This window comes from Dermacentor albipictus, chromosome 1 (genome assembly GCF_038994185.2).
Source record: "Dermacentor albipictus isolate Rhodes 1998 colony chromosome 1, USDA_Dalb.pri_finalv2, whole genome shotgun sequence".
In the NCBI taxonomy this organism is placed as follows: domain Eukaryota; kingdom Metazoa; phylum Arthropoda; class Arachnida; order Ixodida; family Ixodidae; genus Dermacentor; species Dermacentor albipictus.
The window spans coordinates 101,834,549-101,850,688 of NC_091821.1; the positions used below are offsets into that span (position 1 = coordinate 101,834,549).

A 16,140-nucleotide genomic window follows, 5' to 3' on the forward strand; every position below is an offset into this window, starting at 1 on the left:
GTTAAAGTTAGAGCTGCCCTGCAATGCATGAGGGAGGCTTTCTGGGAAACAAGTGAAATGTCAATGTCTTTTGTAGCACATTTTATTGAGGGAAGAATACTTTGAAGCTACAGCTAGTTTCCTGATGTGTGCTCTTGGCTGCAACACTAACTAGCTTTAATTCTACAATTGCAGTGCATACTCTAAATGTATGAAATCAGAGTCAATTAATTTACATTAACTTTGACAATTATGCAATGAACCTTGCCATTTGTCATGCACGTAATATGTCCATCTCTTTAAATAATCTACCCAGACAGGTGGAACTGCACTACCTTCAAAACAAAACTTTCACGAACACGAAAAAACAAAGAAAAAGAGGAGTAAAGGTTTTACAATGTGTACACATAAGAGACAAAAGATTGTCAGTGTTTATCATATCTCAGGTCCGGAGGTGCTCCTTCATTCTGTCACAATACATACATTTTAGCCAGTCTTTGTCCGCATGATTTTTAGCCCACAACTGCTACAACTCTTCACTGTCGTGGCTGGGCAACTTCACTGTACCTCGTTTCCCTAGATACTAATTGTGTTGGAGTTAGCTATCGCTGTGTTTATGTCAATATGTATTGGATTCCCTGACTGCTATTTTTTTGACAGCTAGTTTTCAATGGGTTGTGGAAAGTATTCCCCACAAAATAAGACATATAATGGTTCAAGATGATGTATAATAAATAATAGAAGAGCACTTTGAAACTATCCCAAGAATTAACCTTAAACTCAAGTTTTATTTGTGGTAAATTATGTCATGTGCACTGAAGCTGTCAATTACATATGAAAAGCAGCTTTTGCCCTAAGAATATTTAGTATGAGTAGAATTGATGCACCAGTCAAATTTTAAAAGATGTACTTCAATTAAATTATTTTGGGTATCCTCCACACTCATTCGACATTGCAAATATTTCTGTGACGTCTTTCACATCCACATATACAGTCGCCGACCGTTTATTCGGACCTCACGGGGACTGCGGAAATGTCCGAATAAACAGGTGTCTGAAAAAGCAGATAAAAAAAAAGGAAATCCTTTATTTCCACGCATTTATTCGGGCTCGGCAGTAAGCTTGAAGAAATCGTGAATGCGCCGTTGCACGCTGTTCCCTTTGCGCGCAATCAGATAAGCCTGAATCTCGGAGAGGGTCATACGGTCACTATAGGCGGCTGAAAGCACAGTCACTGCTTGTGCACGCTCCGCATGCAACGGCAGCGTAGCACATGGTGCATCATCTTCCAACTAGGAGTCATCGTCCGGTGGTACAGCAGAAACTTGACAAATGATCTCGCTGTCGAGTTCTGCACATGTCAGTACAGCTGCATGAGCACCTGTGAAACTGTCAAATGAGACGGTGTGTGCCGGAACCACTGCACAGTTCTCGGCAGAACACTTTCGGTGTCAGTAGGGTGCACATCGGAAGGCGACAATTCCTAGGCTCCCGGCACCTGCTTGCCGGCATTCCCCAGCGCAGTCTGCACGGGCACTGTCGGTGCCATTAGACACTTGACGCTATGTTTCCGTATGCCACGTTGCATCACCGCAACGTCGACACAGCACACAAAGCAAACATCACCACGCCGTCACGCCCATCGCTACTATCTAGTAACGTTGGTCACGCCGATACCAGTCGCACAAATGGAAAACGTGGCCTACTCGCAGCGTTGTGCACGAAGAAACAAACAAATCAGCTGCTGGATTGCCTTGACATGGCTTACTAAGCTGAGACCGGAACTGCTGTACCACGAACCAGGCAGAAACGATGATGATGAGCGGGGATTTGCAGTAGCACAACTTTGTGGAGCAGCAAGGACGCTCCGTTCAAAACAAAAATGGCGTTCAGCAAGTCGAACCATGCACCGGTCAGCGTCGGTGCATGGTGCTTTCGATCGAGTTGGCTCAAGGAGTGTCCGAAAAATTAGACGAGAGGTTGCAAGGTGTCCGAACTTTCGGCAGTTGTTATACATTATGGTCTATGGGGAGAATGGCGGTGCAGCGAAGCAGACCGAATAATCGAGCATGTCCGAGTTTTTGGAGTCCGAAAAATTAGTCAGCGACTGTATAAACAAAAACAGTGCCATGAACTAATCAAATCAGGTAAATCAAATCATAATGGCAGAATAACCACATAATATAGGAACAGCCACCATAAAGCAAAGCAGTTTTCATCAGTACAAATAAGTGTATAATAAGTGTCTCTTTTTGCACTTTTAATTTTACTTTAAACTGTGAACCAACTAGCCCTGCAACAAGCCTCCTCCTTTGTTACACCCTGCCTCTCTCTCTCTCTCTTTTTTTTTTTCCGCCAGTCAAAATATATATTATGGAGGAAGGTTAGCTTCTACTCATTGTTTTTGGTTTGCTTACCTTCCTCAACCCAGTCCATCCTGTACTGCCTAGGGCCTTGAGGGAATAAAGGAATTAAATACCACTGAAGACCAAAGTGCGCAATCATGACTATATCGATCACTCAAGACAACAGTCATGATGGCAAACCACCATGTGTTTCATTCAGTGCATGCACTCGAGCTTGAATTTATCTAACATTGCTAGTTCAGGAGTAAGTGATGCTTTATTGATGATTTTAGCTTTTCTGCTTCTATAAATCTTATCCAAATGAAAGTGTTCTACAGCTCACGACGCTTTGACATTCTGAAGCAGCTAAGAAAGACAACATTAGATTGCATGTGAAAAAAGAGTCTGCTACTACCCCCTATTCCAGATATTGGATTCCACCATAAGTAGGGCAGCACTGTGCCATCAAAGAAGAGGCCATTAAATTTTAACAGTTCTCACAAACCTTTCCAGCAATGAGGGGTGACCCACGCAGCAACTCTCCCACTCCAGTGGCTGAGTATGCATTCACACATTACTGGAAGCACATTACTGCGAAATTTTCTCCAGGAAATCATTGAGAAGCACTAATTTGCAGCAACCATTTCAGTAGAGGGGCAGTCTTGTCTTTCACTTATGACAGCTAAGAAAGAGCTCCGAGCAGAGGTACATTCGTGCGGTAGTGTCTGATGATGACTGAGGAGTGCGGGTATAAAGCTTTTTCTTTTTGTCTTCATTTTCCCTTGTGTACTGCAGGGAACTTCTACTGTCTACGAAATCCTGCATACACCGCAAATTGTACTCGAGTACCAATTAGCCTCTTAGCATTTTTATTCAAAAGAACATTATTCCACGCAGATGTGATGTTAGTGAAATCACTGTGGTGATGCTAGGAAAGTATGTTCCAGAGATAAGCATCAATTTAAACAGCATAATGAGCCACAAGTACAGACATAATTTGTTGTCAGCATGTTCCATATATATAGCCGACTAAAGTATATGCCAAGTGCTCGCAACAAAAACTGGAAAAGCCATATATCCGCAATGACAAAACACAGCAAACAAAAAGGAACTCTTTTCTTACCACTATAAATGTGGTAATTCAGGTGCTTTTATACTGGAATATTTCATTTGAAGGTGTATCAGTCAACATATACTGTGACACATTATAATGCATACAGATCAATAATGTTTTGAATGGAGATAAAGCAGAAGTAATTGCCAAGAGATTTCTTGAGAATTGTTATGCCTAACCTCAAAGAAGCACCACAAGAGTCATGAATGAAAGAAATAATCAGGTATTTTTAATACATAATACACATACTGGGAGTAAAAAAAAATATAAAAATATGCTCCTAGTTTCCAACTTCTGCAAGTTACACCCTGAGAAAAAAAATTATGCAGATTTGCTGTCGTGAACATTACTTATAGCAATGCCCATGCTATGGGGGGAAATCGTGGCTTTGCAAATGTGAAAACGGATAAGCACCCATGATGCAGGGAGCATCTGTTTTTACTAGTTGCAGTAATCACACAAGCAACCCTTACGCACTCAATGCAATAATTGTTAGGTTGGGGAGCATGCACAAGCCTTGTCATACTTTGTCATTCTGTTCAATCCACTTTTACATGCAAGCAAGCTGGTCAACCAATGTGCCTGAATCTGGCTCTGGATCCATCATGCACTCTGTACAGTACTTTTACAATATTGTACTTTACTGTACAGTAATTAATAAGGCATTTGCACAGGCAGTGTTTCAAAAGCGACAGATTAGGCTGTTAGTAAAGCTTCTGCCGAAGGTTAGTCTGAGAGCGAATGCGTGCTTTTCAAGAAAAAAATCCATGTGACAATAAGGATTGCTCTTGTGAACAGTCCACAAGAGAAAAAAAGTAAACATACACTTGATATTAGTCAAATGCAAGCATCAAAACTGAGCATGTACAGATGTTCGAGACACCGTTATAACTGCATAGAAATCTGATCAAAACATTATCCCAACTGAAGTGATCATGTCTTCACTGCTGCTGTCATTTAATAATTTTGTTGTCGAGTCAGCCAAAGCACAAATTTTGTATTGTTTGATGGGTGAGGTACTTCGAGCACTGGAGACCAGTTTTGACAGTACCTCCTGTGAAATTTTATTTTTCCAGAGTTCCTAATGTGGCGTAAAGGGTAAAAATATAACCAATACTTAAAGGGCCCCCCACCAGGCCCCATAGAAAATTTTAGTTATACACTGGAAGTTGTTACGTGTCCTCTAGGGAGTGTTCTGCCACAATAATTTTTCAAATCAGCTCATTAATGGCCAAGATAGAAATATTTCACTGCCGCAAACCCACAATTTCAGCAGGCGGGCTCCACTGCCAAGCAAGACGCTCTTTCCACTCGCCCCGTCTAGCCTACGCAAGCAAAATTCCTTCCCTGCATTCTCCCATACTGGACCTTGAGGATCGCATGACGCATATGTCACAGGCCCTGCCTTCATTTTTTTTTTTTTTTCCCCACACTACACACTTTCCCCCCTGACGGTGTCGTGCGCGAGCTGTTATCTCATTCGCGCAGCGCACAATTTTGCATGCTGTGCCCAAGGAAACATGACTAGCGGCATAATTCAGTGCTTCACGAATACTGAGGCAGAACAAGCGGATCGCAAAGCGTGATCACATGCTGGAACATGGTAGAAAATGGCATAGTTTCAGTGCCTTCGCACGTGACCGCATGACCATGGCAATAAGCAGGCGAAGCGGAAGTACATCTCTCTTGCTTTGGTGCGAAGTAAAACAAAGAACACGCAGACATTCCATTTGTGTGTTTTATTATTTCTTTAAACTTCAATTCGTCAATTCAAGCAACAGATCATACAGGTAACAGATGTTGTCTTGAATAATTCTCAAAGTCACGTGTCACCATGAGCGACGTCACACTGTGGACATGATTGCGTAGGCGCGGGAGCACAATTACATTACCATCCGGCTTGGAACCTGGGGGCCGCGAGTGAAGAGAGAAACGGCGTTTGGATTGAAATGTCAGATCTCTCCAGATCTCCAGATCTCTCCAGATCCAGCGGCGCATAGCAATGTAATACTTTGCAGACACGATTGTTATCGCTCAATGTATGCTCTGCACGTGTCAGCTCAAAATGGCCAGACCTGGTGAGGGGCCCTTTAAAAGAGCAATTGTCATTTCATAACATGTATGGTGTGACTTGCGAAAGAAGTCCAACGCAAATGCTTAGCAACGTGTTGAAACACTGTCAACGAAATCGATCCTTTTTTCTGGCCGAAATAAGAAATGAGTTAAGCGCTAACAGTAGCATTTAGTGAAAATTCACCCAGACGTTTTAACTGTGTCTATAAGCTTGCCACAAATCAAAAAACCAATTTTTCCAGTTTGAGGCATGAATTCAGTGCATGCAGCAAGTTACCCTATATGTAAACTGGCTTATGAATGGAATATGCAAGGTAGACTTGGAGCTCGTAACACTCTGGTTCCTAAACTGCATTAACTACCTCTTTCCTTCCAGGACATTTGACACGCTCGACTCTAGGAGCCCTATCGCGAAAGGTTTCAAGTCTCCACGCCGACCATCTACCTTACACTACCAGAAGGAGTTCATGGAACTAGCTGGGAGAGAACTGATGGGGCTTGCGACTGGGGTCAAGAAAGCCAGTGGTCGAGGACAGACGAAGAATGTCAGTCATTTATCTGGTGTTCACACTAGAGAGTGTATCCCAGCTATCAACAAAAATCTTCAACAAAGAGCTGTGCAGGTAAGAAAAAATGTCAGATTACTAAGTATGCACTTTAAGGCCAAGAAGAGAAAATCATAGTTTAACCAGACATGTGAACTATAGCTGTCCATGCATGCAATGGCTTTCATTGCCTCATTTACCTATCTTAGTACACTAAATACGCTCAATCCCACTCTGCTGCACATGGTATTTATAAAGGTTTCATCGCCTAAGTAATTAGCCAATTGTTTTGCATGACTGGAATGAATATAACTCACTATTAAAACTGTGGCACCCCATTATAAGGCAATTCATCAACAGCTAGCAAACAAGACTCATACAATGTGCTGAATGAGTGCACTGCATGGTCTCCATAGCAAGGTAAGCTTGTATGTAGATGACCGCATGCCTTAAAGAGATGCACAGACTGAATATGATGTGCCTTGCTTGCAAAAGGACTTAGCATCCGCAGCAGCCGTGAAAAATGGAATATATGGCTAAATGTTGCCAAGTGTCAGTTCATTTCTGTTCCACATACACAGCCTACACCTTGGTCAAACTTCTTTAGTAATTTATCACGTATGAATATTTCCAAGACTGCCACATAAGTAAAAAAATACCAAGTACATCACATACAAAAATACCAACAAGTTAAATTTAATTAACTGCAATTTTTATACAGTATCATCAAAAGTTCAAATGTTTTTATATCATGAACGTACAACCGTGGAAAGTGCTTGCCATTCTTGAGATCCTTACATATTGAATTTAGCTGCCACACTAGAACAAGTACAGAACCATACTGCATGTTTTATGACAGGTAATTACAAGCAACTTGCTAGTATAAGTCCTACTAAAGGCCCTCTCGGCAGAGTAATATTGGCTTAATGCAGACAAAGAATAAACATCACCATGCTTTACTGCATATGTTTTCGGCAATTTGGCATTGATATCAATTGCAAACTCTTACAGGCCACTTTTTTAAGAGTTGTGAATCTACCCATATGTCTATGAAATAATATGTCGCACTGAAGCCTTTTTCCCCCATAACCTTTCCCTAAGGGAAAAGCTTTTGGTAGTACTGAAGGGTATGAGTCAAACTATTCTCATTGCTACAAAATAACATTTTAAAAACAGAGAGAAAATTAGGGCTAGCTGGTGCGTATTCCAAACCTGAAACATTGTTAAAGGGCCCCTCACCAGGCCTGGACATTTTGAGCTGACAAGCACACTGCATACAATACACGCTAACGATCGTGTCTGCTAGATGTTACGTCCATATGTGCCGCAGAAAGAGCTTAAATTTCAAACCAATTTACTCTTCTCCTTGCGGTTGCCCAGCTCCCAGCCACAGAGCGAAGCGTGGTGCGACTGCCTCACTAATCTGGATTATGAGATGCAACGCATGGGTGACACGTGGGTGCGATTCACAGCAGCTGCCATACAGACCACCTAGACGACGCACACTACTCTGGCGCTATCTCGTAGCCATTGTAGCAGCACTACACTGTTCTTCTCATGCTTTCGCCATACCCTCCTCTTCCACTTTCCTTCTCGCGTCTTTCATCTCCTGCTGTGCTCCGCATTCAATCTTTCATCTTTCACTGTGCTCATTCACTCGGTTACACCAAAGCTCGCCGCAGGAACAGGCGCCTAAGAGCTGCGCTCTAAAGGAAGACAAGTCCCATGATCTATCTGTCATGTGATCCTCCAGCTCTGATATGGAAGAATGCAGGGAAGGAATTTCACTTGTGGAGGCTAAATGGGCCAAGTGGAGAGAGTGTCTATGTTGGCAGTGATGCTCGCCTCCCGAAATCATGCATTCGCTGCAATTCAAATATTGCTGTTTCTGCTTCTGCTTGTAATGAAATGATTTGAAAAATTCTTGCGCTAGAGCAGTCTTTAGAGGTCACGAAACAACTTCCAGCACATAACCAAAATTTGTTATGTGGCCTGGTGATGGTCCCTTCAAGTAGCGCTGAAAAAATGTGGAACAAGAATGAGAAGCACAAATGACACAATGCTAGACTTCAACTAAATTTTTACTACGATGCAACATAACATTCATGGAATGCACAGAGCTCCCGACACAAAAGGCAACTTTTCATTTCCCCTTCCCCCACTGTAACTCATTGCATTGAAACAAATCAACACGCAGGTTATTCTCCATATAGAAAGATTCTTTCTTGGCGAGACCCAGTGACAGAGTGCTTACGGTACACACCTATGAGCCGCTTTTTCGATGAAAGACACTTTGAATATTTACATAACAACCTACCTCTCGAACCATCTGAGTGCTTTTAAGCTGCGCGGTGCACGACCACCCATGGCAATTGTCAGCTAGATGGCCACAAGCCGTTGAGGCACCGAAAGCTGTCATCTGTTCCCTGAAGCAATGTGTAAATGATGACACGAGTTTACAATGCCCCAAGTCTTCATTACTTCAATGTAACTGTTTTTTAATACACACATTTTTTTTACACAGTTCTTTCTTTCTATTCTGTAACACATGCTTTTTTATTTTTTTCACATGCTGTTGCATCCCCCCTTTAATAAGCTTTCACAGTGCTGCATGTTTTTCCACATAAATTAACAATTAATAAATGCATATAGGGGATACTGAAAAGGTTTGCACGCAGACACAAGGACAAGCCGAGAAAAAACAAGGACGAGCGCTAACTCCCAGCTGAACATTATTCCAAACACATGCTTGAATAAATAGGAAAACCGAAACAGAACAAAACAAGGCTATCATCTTGAAGCTCAAGGCATTCTGGAATGAGGACGCCTCTCTATATGTAGCTGCATTTACCTAATAAAAATGTTTATTCCCTCTCTCTCTCTATCATCTTGAACATCACGTGTTACCCCGTATCCCCGAATGAGTTGGCCAAGAACCAAAATTCCCTATCAGAGAAGCGGACGGAAGTCTGACTGATGCACTTATCTCCGCTGATACACATATGGATGGCTTTCATGAGCTCACACCTGAGTTGATCCCTGTGCCTCAATACAATTGTTTTGTCGAAGAGCGGTTTGCATTGGATCTTCTTTTTCTTATCGTTCTTGCCACATATTCAGCAATGATTAGTGAGGTTATCAAGGGAACTTCCCCCAAGTAATCTTCAGTGTACTACTAATTTCCCATTTATTCATGCATGTGCCTGGAACAAACTTCAGTTGTGAGTTAGCGCACATCCTTGTTTTTTCTCGGCTTGTCCTCATGTCTCTGCATAAACTTTTTCAGTGTGCATTTCAACCAACTAGCCCGACTTCCTGCTCTCATAAGCATACAGGGGAATCGAATCACCTGTTCACATCAGTACGTAAGCAGACACTGCGAGCAGAACATAGAGCTGTGAATACCTCTGTCACATCTTGTATTGCTATGCACTAAGTGGAGCTGACAAGCATAATATAACTACAGCTCCTGCTCACTTTGAAAAAAAAAAGAAGAAAAAACAACAACTCCTTCTGACCATTTATGAAACCAGCTTTGTATTTTAATGCCCTTCTTTGCTGGCACTACTATGCCACTTTACCATGATCTTGGATTGTAGCACGAAGTGACACGGACAGAGACTAAGAAGCAGGCAGGACGAGCGCTAACCCTCAACTAAATTTTTATTGAAACGAAGAACATATATATATGTATAAGTGATTGCAAAAAACTGCAGCATAAATTTTGCACTGAGGCTTCCACGGGCGCCACCATATTTGGACTACTGGCGCTGCCTAGCGTCTGCTTGGTAGCGATGCCATACTGGACTGTCGTTGCTCAGCCTCAGCCGGCTCAGCGCTGCTGTTGCTATCAACAAACAGATCTAAAAACGTTGGTTGCTATCTACATCTGCGTATCTTCGGCCTTCACAGAGTCGTCTTGCCACTTTCGTGCTATTCTCACCAGTGTCGAGAGGCATCAGCTACACGTCGAGACGGAAACGTTCCTGCTGGCAGCGGCCGTACGACTGCACCCGACTGCCGGATGGCGCCGGGAAGCGTCAGCTCAGCGCTGCAGCTGCTTTCACCCATGATTCTCCATGTCTTAAGTCTCCTCAGCGTCGTTTTGGACCTTTAGTGCAAGTATCACCAGTGTTGAGAGGTGTCGCTTTACGCATTACGGCGAATGCTTTCCTGTTTTGAGCGCCCATTGCTGCGAATCAGTCCGTGCGATTGTGGAATGGCGTCCACGTCAGCCACTGTCAGCTTGCCGCCTTGAGCCGACATCGCATCAAACGGGCTCCTTTCCCAGGCTTGCTCCTGCGGCCACGACGATGAGGATGTTCGCCATCTACTCCTCGAATGCCCCATATACGAGATACAAAGACAGCAGCTAGAACAAGAGCTACACTCCATCGATCCTCACCGGCCTTTCTCACTCGTAAAATTGCTGGGCCCATGGCCATCGAAAATAGCACAGCGAAAAGCATTTAAACGCAATTGAACATTTTTATGAAGACACAGGCATCCTCAACAAATACTAGGCATTACATTGAATAATCACACGATGTCGCTAAAACATTCTTCTATTATTTGTAATTATTAGTGCTTGTATATGACGTGTTACACATTTTTTGTTGTTGTGCATGAATTATTTTAACTCTGTAATTCTTCATCTGTTTATATGCTCATCAAAGTCTACATCATGGCCATTTGTATGTGTTTGTGACTGTTTACGAACTCATTGTGGTGCAACTTGCATTTGACTTTTACACTGTGATGTTCATAGGCGTATAGGACTGTGCTGTGGCTTTCTCACCCTATGAAGTGATTTTTTTTCATAATTTTTTTTCATTTTTACATTATTTTTTATATTGTTGTTTCTGCTATGAGAAAAGGGGTAGCCGTCACCATTGTAAGGCGACTACGTCTTTTTCTTTTATTTTCGTTTCAATAAAAAAAAAAAGAGCCAACAAGGCCAAAACTTGACCTTGTTGGCTCATATTTGCATATTTATAGCCCATCTAAACATTAGGGGCTGATGATGGAGACACACACAGCGCATCTTACCTACCTCGCGTATCCGAGCTGAAGCATCAGCTCTGGATTCTCAGATGTCCGCTTCCCGTCGGTAAAATGAATCGAGCAGGCACGTGACGATTCCGTATAAGGAAGAATCCCTTACGATTTACAGTGCTAGTCCAGCGATGCTTCAGTACTGCGTCGCAAGGAAACCGATACAACAGGAACATGATGTAGCCGCAGTCCACTTGCAGAACATTGTGCGTGCTGCACTGCACTTTTCTTGCTGCATTGCGCTTTTTCTGGTTGTTCCAACAACCCTATACAGCGCAGTGCTGCCCGGACGTTTGCATAGCCTGTGCGGATAAGCTTAAAATCGTGAAAACGCCGTGCAGTCAATGTGGGAACTGTGCGCGTGACAGTCCAGCAAGAGGTGGCAACTATGAGAGGCTAGCTACTCTTGCTACCGGGGGCCTGATATCCCTTTCCCACTCTCTGGTTCGAGGCTTCCAGTGCAAAGGTCTATAAAGACATCAGTTAAATATATCAGGAGGTATGGAAGTCAAAAAAGGAAACCACAAAAAGGCACTACTTCAGATTAACACACATGTTGTGAAGATACTGAAATTCGCATTCTAACAGAGACAAGGAGAGACTTGCATCTTTGTCTCTGTTAAAATGCGAATTTCAGTATCTTCACAACACGTGTGTTAATCTGAAGTAGTGTCTTTTTGTTGTTTGCTTTTTTGACTTCCCTACCTCCTGATATGTTTAACTGATGTCTTTATACCTTGTCATGTTATTATGCTGCGTTTTTTTTTGCAATCACCTATATATATATGCTCTTCGTTTCAATAACAATTTAGTTGAGAGTTAGCGCTCATCCTGTCTGCTTCTAGTTTCTGTCCGCGTCACTTCGCGCTACAATCCAAGATCATTTTACTGTACCAACTCGCCCAACTTTCTATTTATTTGCATTATGCCACTTTGTTCACACTGTCTGTATTTTTGTGCATGTAAGTGTTTGTATGCTTTTGGGCTAGTTGGTACATGGTTGGGCATGGACACATAACATTGGCCAAAACATGTTCAGAAGTAATACATATAGTGCTCTAACCTTACAAGTCTCTGTTAAGAGAAGTTGTCCTATTTTTCTTCACAGGTACATCTGCACCAGCCACTTAAACCAGGACCCACTCGAAATGTATTTCAGTTGCATCAGACAGCGAGGTGGATGGAACAGTAACCCATCAGTATTACAGTTCCAACATGCTTACCATAAAACGCTTGTCCATGCAGTCATCGCATGTTCAAGAAACGCCAATGCAACTCCACAGCTGGAGGATATCTGCCTGCCCAGGTGTCAGGCACATGCCAGTGGCTTGCTCACTGCACAAATCAATGACGACGGCAATGCAAGCAACACTGCACACTGCAGCACTGGGCAACCAACAACCACACTCACAGAAGATGCAATCGATTGTGATTGCTTTGCTTTAAACGAATACTTGGGAGAAGTAGTGCAGTACATTGGTGGTTTTGTAGTTAGAAGCATAACAAAGAACCTCTCTTGTGCAGAGTGCACTGCTCTGCTTGTGTGTGACCCCGTGCACAGCTTGTTGACAACTCTGAAAGACAATGGTGGCCTTATTGAACCTTCAAAATTTGTGCACACTGCATTACATGCTTCTGAGTGCATCATGCGTCAGCACACTGATGTGCACAAAGAAAGCATTGAGACATTCACACTCGAGGCATTTCAAGAGTTTGCTAACCGAAATAGCAACATGCTTCAGCAAATACGCCATTACCATGAAGAACCACAACACATTATCAACCTTACAAAAGTGCTGCAGGCCAAATATGTAACACTGCCACTGCAAGCTATTGGCCAACGAATCACTGAACAGAGCAGAGGGGCATACATAAGGCATATAATGACAAAATATGTACTGTTCCTGCATCAGCAGGAGCGTGTGTAAGCATGCTCAAAACATCAGTGGCTGCGAGCGCCGGCTGTACACTGTTTGAGTAATGCTATTGAGAGGACACAGATAGCGAAAGGATATAGGACTAACAAAATCAAAGGTACTTAACATGGCTGTCTCATACAGGCCATGATCAGTAGTGCTGTGAACAATGTAGTGTTCAGCATGATGTGTTCACAAACAGCAATGTGCCAGACAACTTTAAGGTGCATGCATAGTGCATACTGAAGTTAAACCACCGGTGCCTTACTGTAGGTGGTAATAAATGCAGGCCAAGTGTCGGTTTCACACTGGTGGAACAGGGCAGATATGACCAGTGTGCAAGTTACACATAAGCTGCCACTTCAATGATCAGCCTCGCACATAAATGTATAGACAACACAATGATAACCCCTCCTTTCATGCTAAATGGATGATGAGCGACTAGCTAGCCTGCCTCTCCAGTGTTGCTATGTTCATGTAACTATGGAATGCCAAGAAACACGCAGACAATGTGCAAAACTTACCTATCAGTTGCAGATCTCATCATGCTGAACAGCATAAGGCAATGGTGCGAGGAGTGTGGATTTTCTTATGAAGATGGTTATTGAACTCATCCAGTTATCACCCCATACTCTCAAAGGGGAGGGCATGAGTCAAACCGTGGCCACTGAAGGCTTACTAGGTTGGTGCTCTACGTTTCCATGCTTACGCAGTAATGGAGCTGTCAGTCTGGTATAGTGAATTCTGCACCATTGAAATGCACAAAATGAATTATTTCTTTAACTTTGCTTTTTGTTTTGGAGACAACAATTTTGCAAAAACCTACATTCTGCTGTGACACATGACACCACATGATACATGACATGATTGTATGTCTGGTACAGTGCTTTTTAGGGTTTAGTAATGCTAAATGTGTATCGTCTCCATTGCTGATGGGTGGCAAGAGCCCAGTCAAGCTGCAGTGTAACAGCTTTTTCTTCGGCCACCTTTTTTGCCTTGTAAAGTTGCGAAATAAAGTTGCTTTGATTGATTGATTGATTGATTGACCTCTATTCCAGCTACACACTACATGACAGAAAATGTGAATTGATATCACAGTGACAATTTCACTTGCATAAATGTGCATGTATTACTGTGGAGTGCTAGACTATGCCTATGTGACCCACCATAAATCTGTTACAGCACAAGCTACTTCACACAGATGCAGATAAATCATTGTATAATTGAACACCACCTGTAATGCAATTATGCAATTAAATGTAATTATCATCATCATCAATATCCTGGCTACGCCCGCTGCAGGGCAAAGGCCTCTTTTATACTTCTCCAATTACCCCGATCATGTGCTAATTGTGGCCATGTTGTCCCTGCAAACTTCTTAATCTCATCTGCCCACTGTTGCGTACTCCAGGGTAGCGTATCGTACTGCTCCCGAGTTGTAGCGATGCCTGCCTATCGAAGCTCGACTGACGTTACTATGGGGTAGCGTGGCATTGTCGGCGGGCTGCAGGCATCCGGTAGACCATGGCGACCGGGCAAGGACGAGACGATTTCTAGTGCAAAACATGCACGGGTTATTCAAAGGTTGATGAAAGATGATGAGAAGAGAATGAAGTGATGAAAAGTACATTTCGGAGCCCCTTAAACAGGCTTTCTTCAATCGTGGGAGGGATCTTGCTCCCGTCGATGTCACGTGACAGGGACAGAGTCTGGTTTGTCAAAGGGCGTCCCGCCTCCGGTTATACCGAGCCTGCTGCAAGGAGGAGGGCATCTCGCCTCCGGTTATACCAAGCCTCAAGTCCGGGAATCGCAAACGCTTGTCCTTCTCTTTTGGGCATTGCTGGTTCTAGGAAGTTCCCCTGTAGAGCTTTGACAGTTCGAGGAAAGTCGTACAAACACACACAAAAGAGGCCTGTAAACACTGCGGGGCTTCCGCCAGACCAGCAGACACTCGAGATGACCATGGCGAATTAGGAAGTCGCGCTTCATTTCGATGAAGCATGGTGGGTGAAAGTCCTTTTTGTATGAGGTGCTAGACACCAACCATAAAAGGAGAAGTCGCGCTCCGTTTCAACGAGGCATGGTGGGTGAAAGCCCTTTCTGCACAAGGTGCTAGACGCCAACCGTAACGGAAGTCACGCTTAGTTTCGACGAGGCATGGTGGGTGAAAGTGCTTTCTGCCCAAGGAGCTAGACACCAGCCATAACACCCCCAAACTTTCTGGCGCCCCCTGGTACGCTTCCTTTCTCTTGGAATCCAGTCCGTAACCCTTAATGACCATCGGTTATCTTCCTTCCTCATTACATGTCCTGCCCATGCCCATTTCTTTTTCTTGATTTCTACTAAGATGTCATTGGCTCACGTTTGTTCCCTCACCCAATCTGTTCTTTTCTTATCCCTTAATGTTACACCCATCATTCTTCTTTCCATAGCTCGTTGCGTGGTCCTCAATTTGTAAGCCTCCAGGTTTCTGCCCCGTAGGTGAGTACTGGTAAAACACAGCTACTATACACTTTTCTCTTGAACAGCAGGTTGCCGTTATCCCTCATGATCTGAGAATGCCTGCCAAACGCACCCCAGCCCATTCTTATTCTTCTGATAATTTCCATCTCATGATCCGGACCCCCGGTCACTACCTGCCCTAAGTAGATGTATTCCCTTACCACTTCCAGTGCCTCGCTACCTATTGTAAATTGCTGTTCTCTTCCGAGACTGTTAAACATTACTTTAGTTTTGTGCAGATTAATCTTTAGACCCACTTTTCTGCTTTGCCTCTCCAGGTCATTGCACATGCATTGCAATTGGTCTCCTGAGTTACTAAGCGAGGCAATATCATGAGCGAATCGCAAGTTACTAAGGTATTCTCCATTAACACTTATCCCCAATCCAGGTCTCTGAATACCGCCTGTAGACACGCTGTGAATAGCATTGGAGAGATCGTATCTCCCTGCCTGACGCCCTTCTTTATTGAGATTTTGTTGCTTTCTTTATGGAGGACTACGGTGGCTGTGGAGCCGCTATAGATATATTTCAGTATTTTTACCTATGGCTCGTCTACACCCTGATTCCGTAATGCCTGCATGACTGCTGAGGTTTCGACTGAATCAAATGCTT

At 43.3% G+C, this 16,140-nt stretch overlaps 2 long non-coding RNA genes across 4 annotated transcripts in view; one reads left to right on the forward strand and one right to left on the reverse strand.

Annotated features, from left to right (window-relative positions):
- The window catches only part of LOC135906155 (uncharacterized), a 51,888-nt gene that overhangs the window by 6,455 nt on the left and 29,293 nt on the right, over positions 1-16,140 (reverse strand). For all 3 annotated transcript variants that reach the window (XR_011508051.1, XR_011508050.1, XR_010565657.1), the window contains exons 2-3: positions 12,334-12,445; positions 8,373-8,481 (exon numbers count right to left, since the gene is read on the reverse strand). This is a non-coding gene — a long non-coding RNA (uncharacterized lncRNA). The remainder of the gene's footprint in view (positions 1-8,372; positions 8,482-12,333; positions 12,446-16,140) is intronic.
- On the forward strand, positions 1,872-14,060 carry LOC135906156 (uncharacterized). Its single transcript, XR_010565658.2, has 3 exons — positions 1,872-2,125; positions 5,887-6,133; positions 12,219-14,060. It is a non-coding gene; the product is annotated as an uncharacterized lncRNA (long non-coding RNA).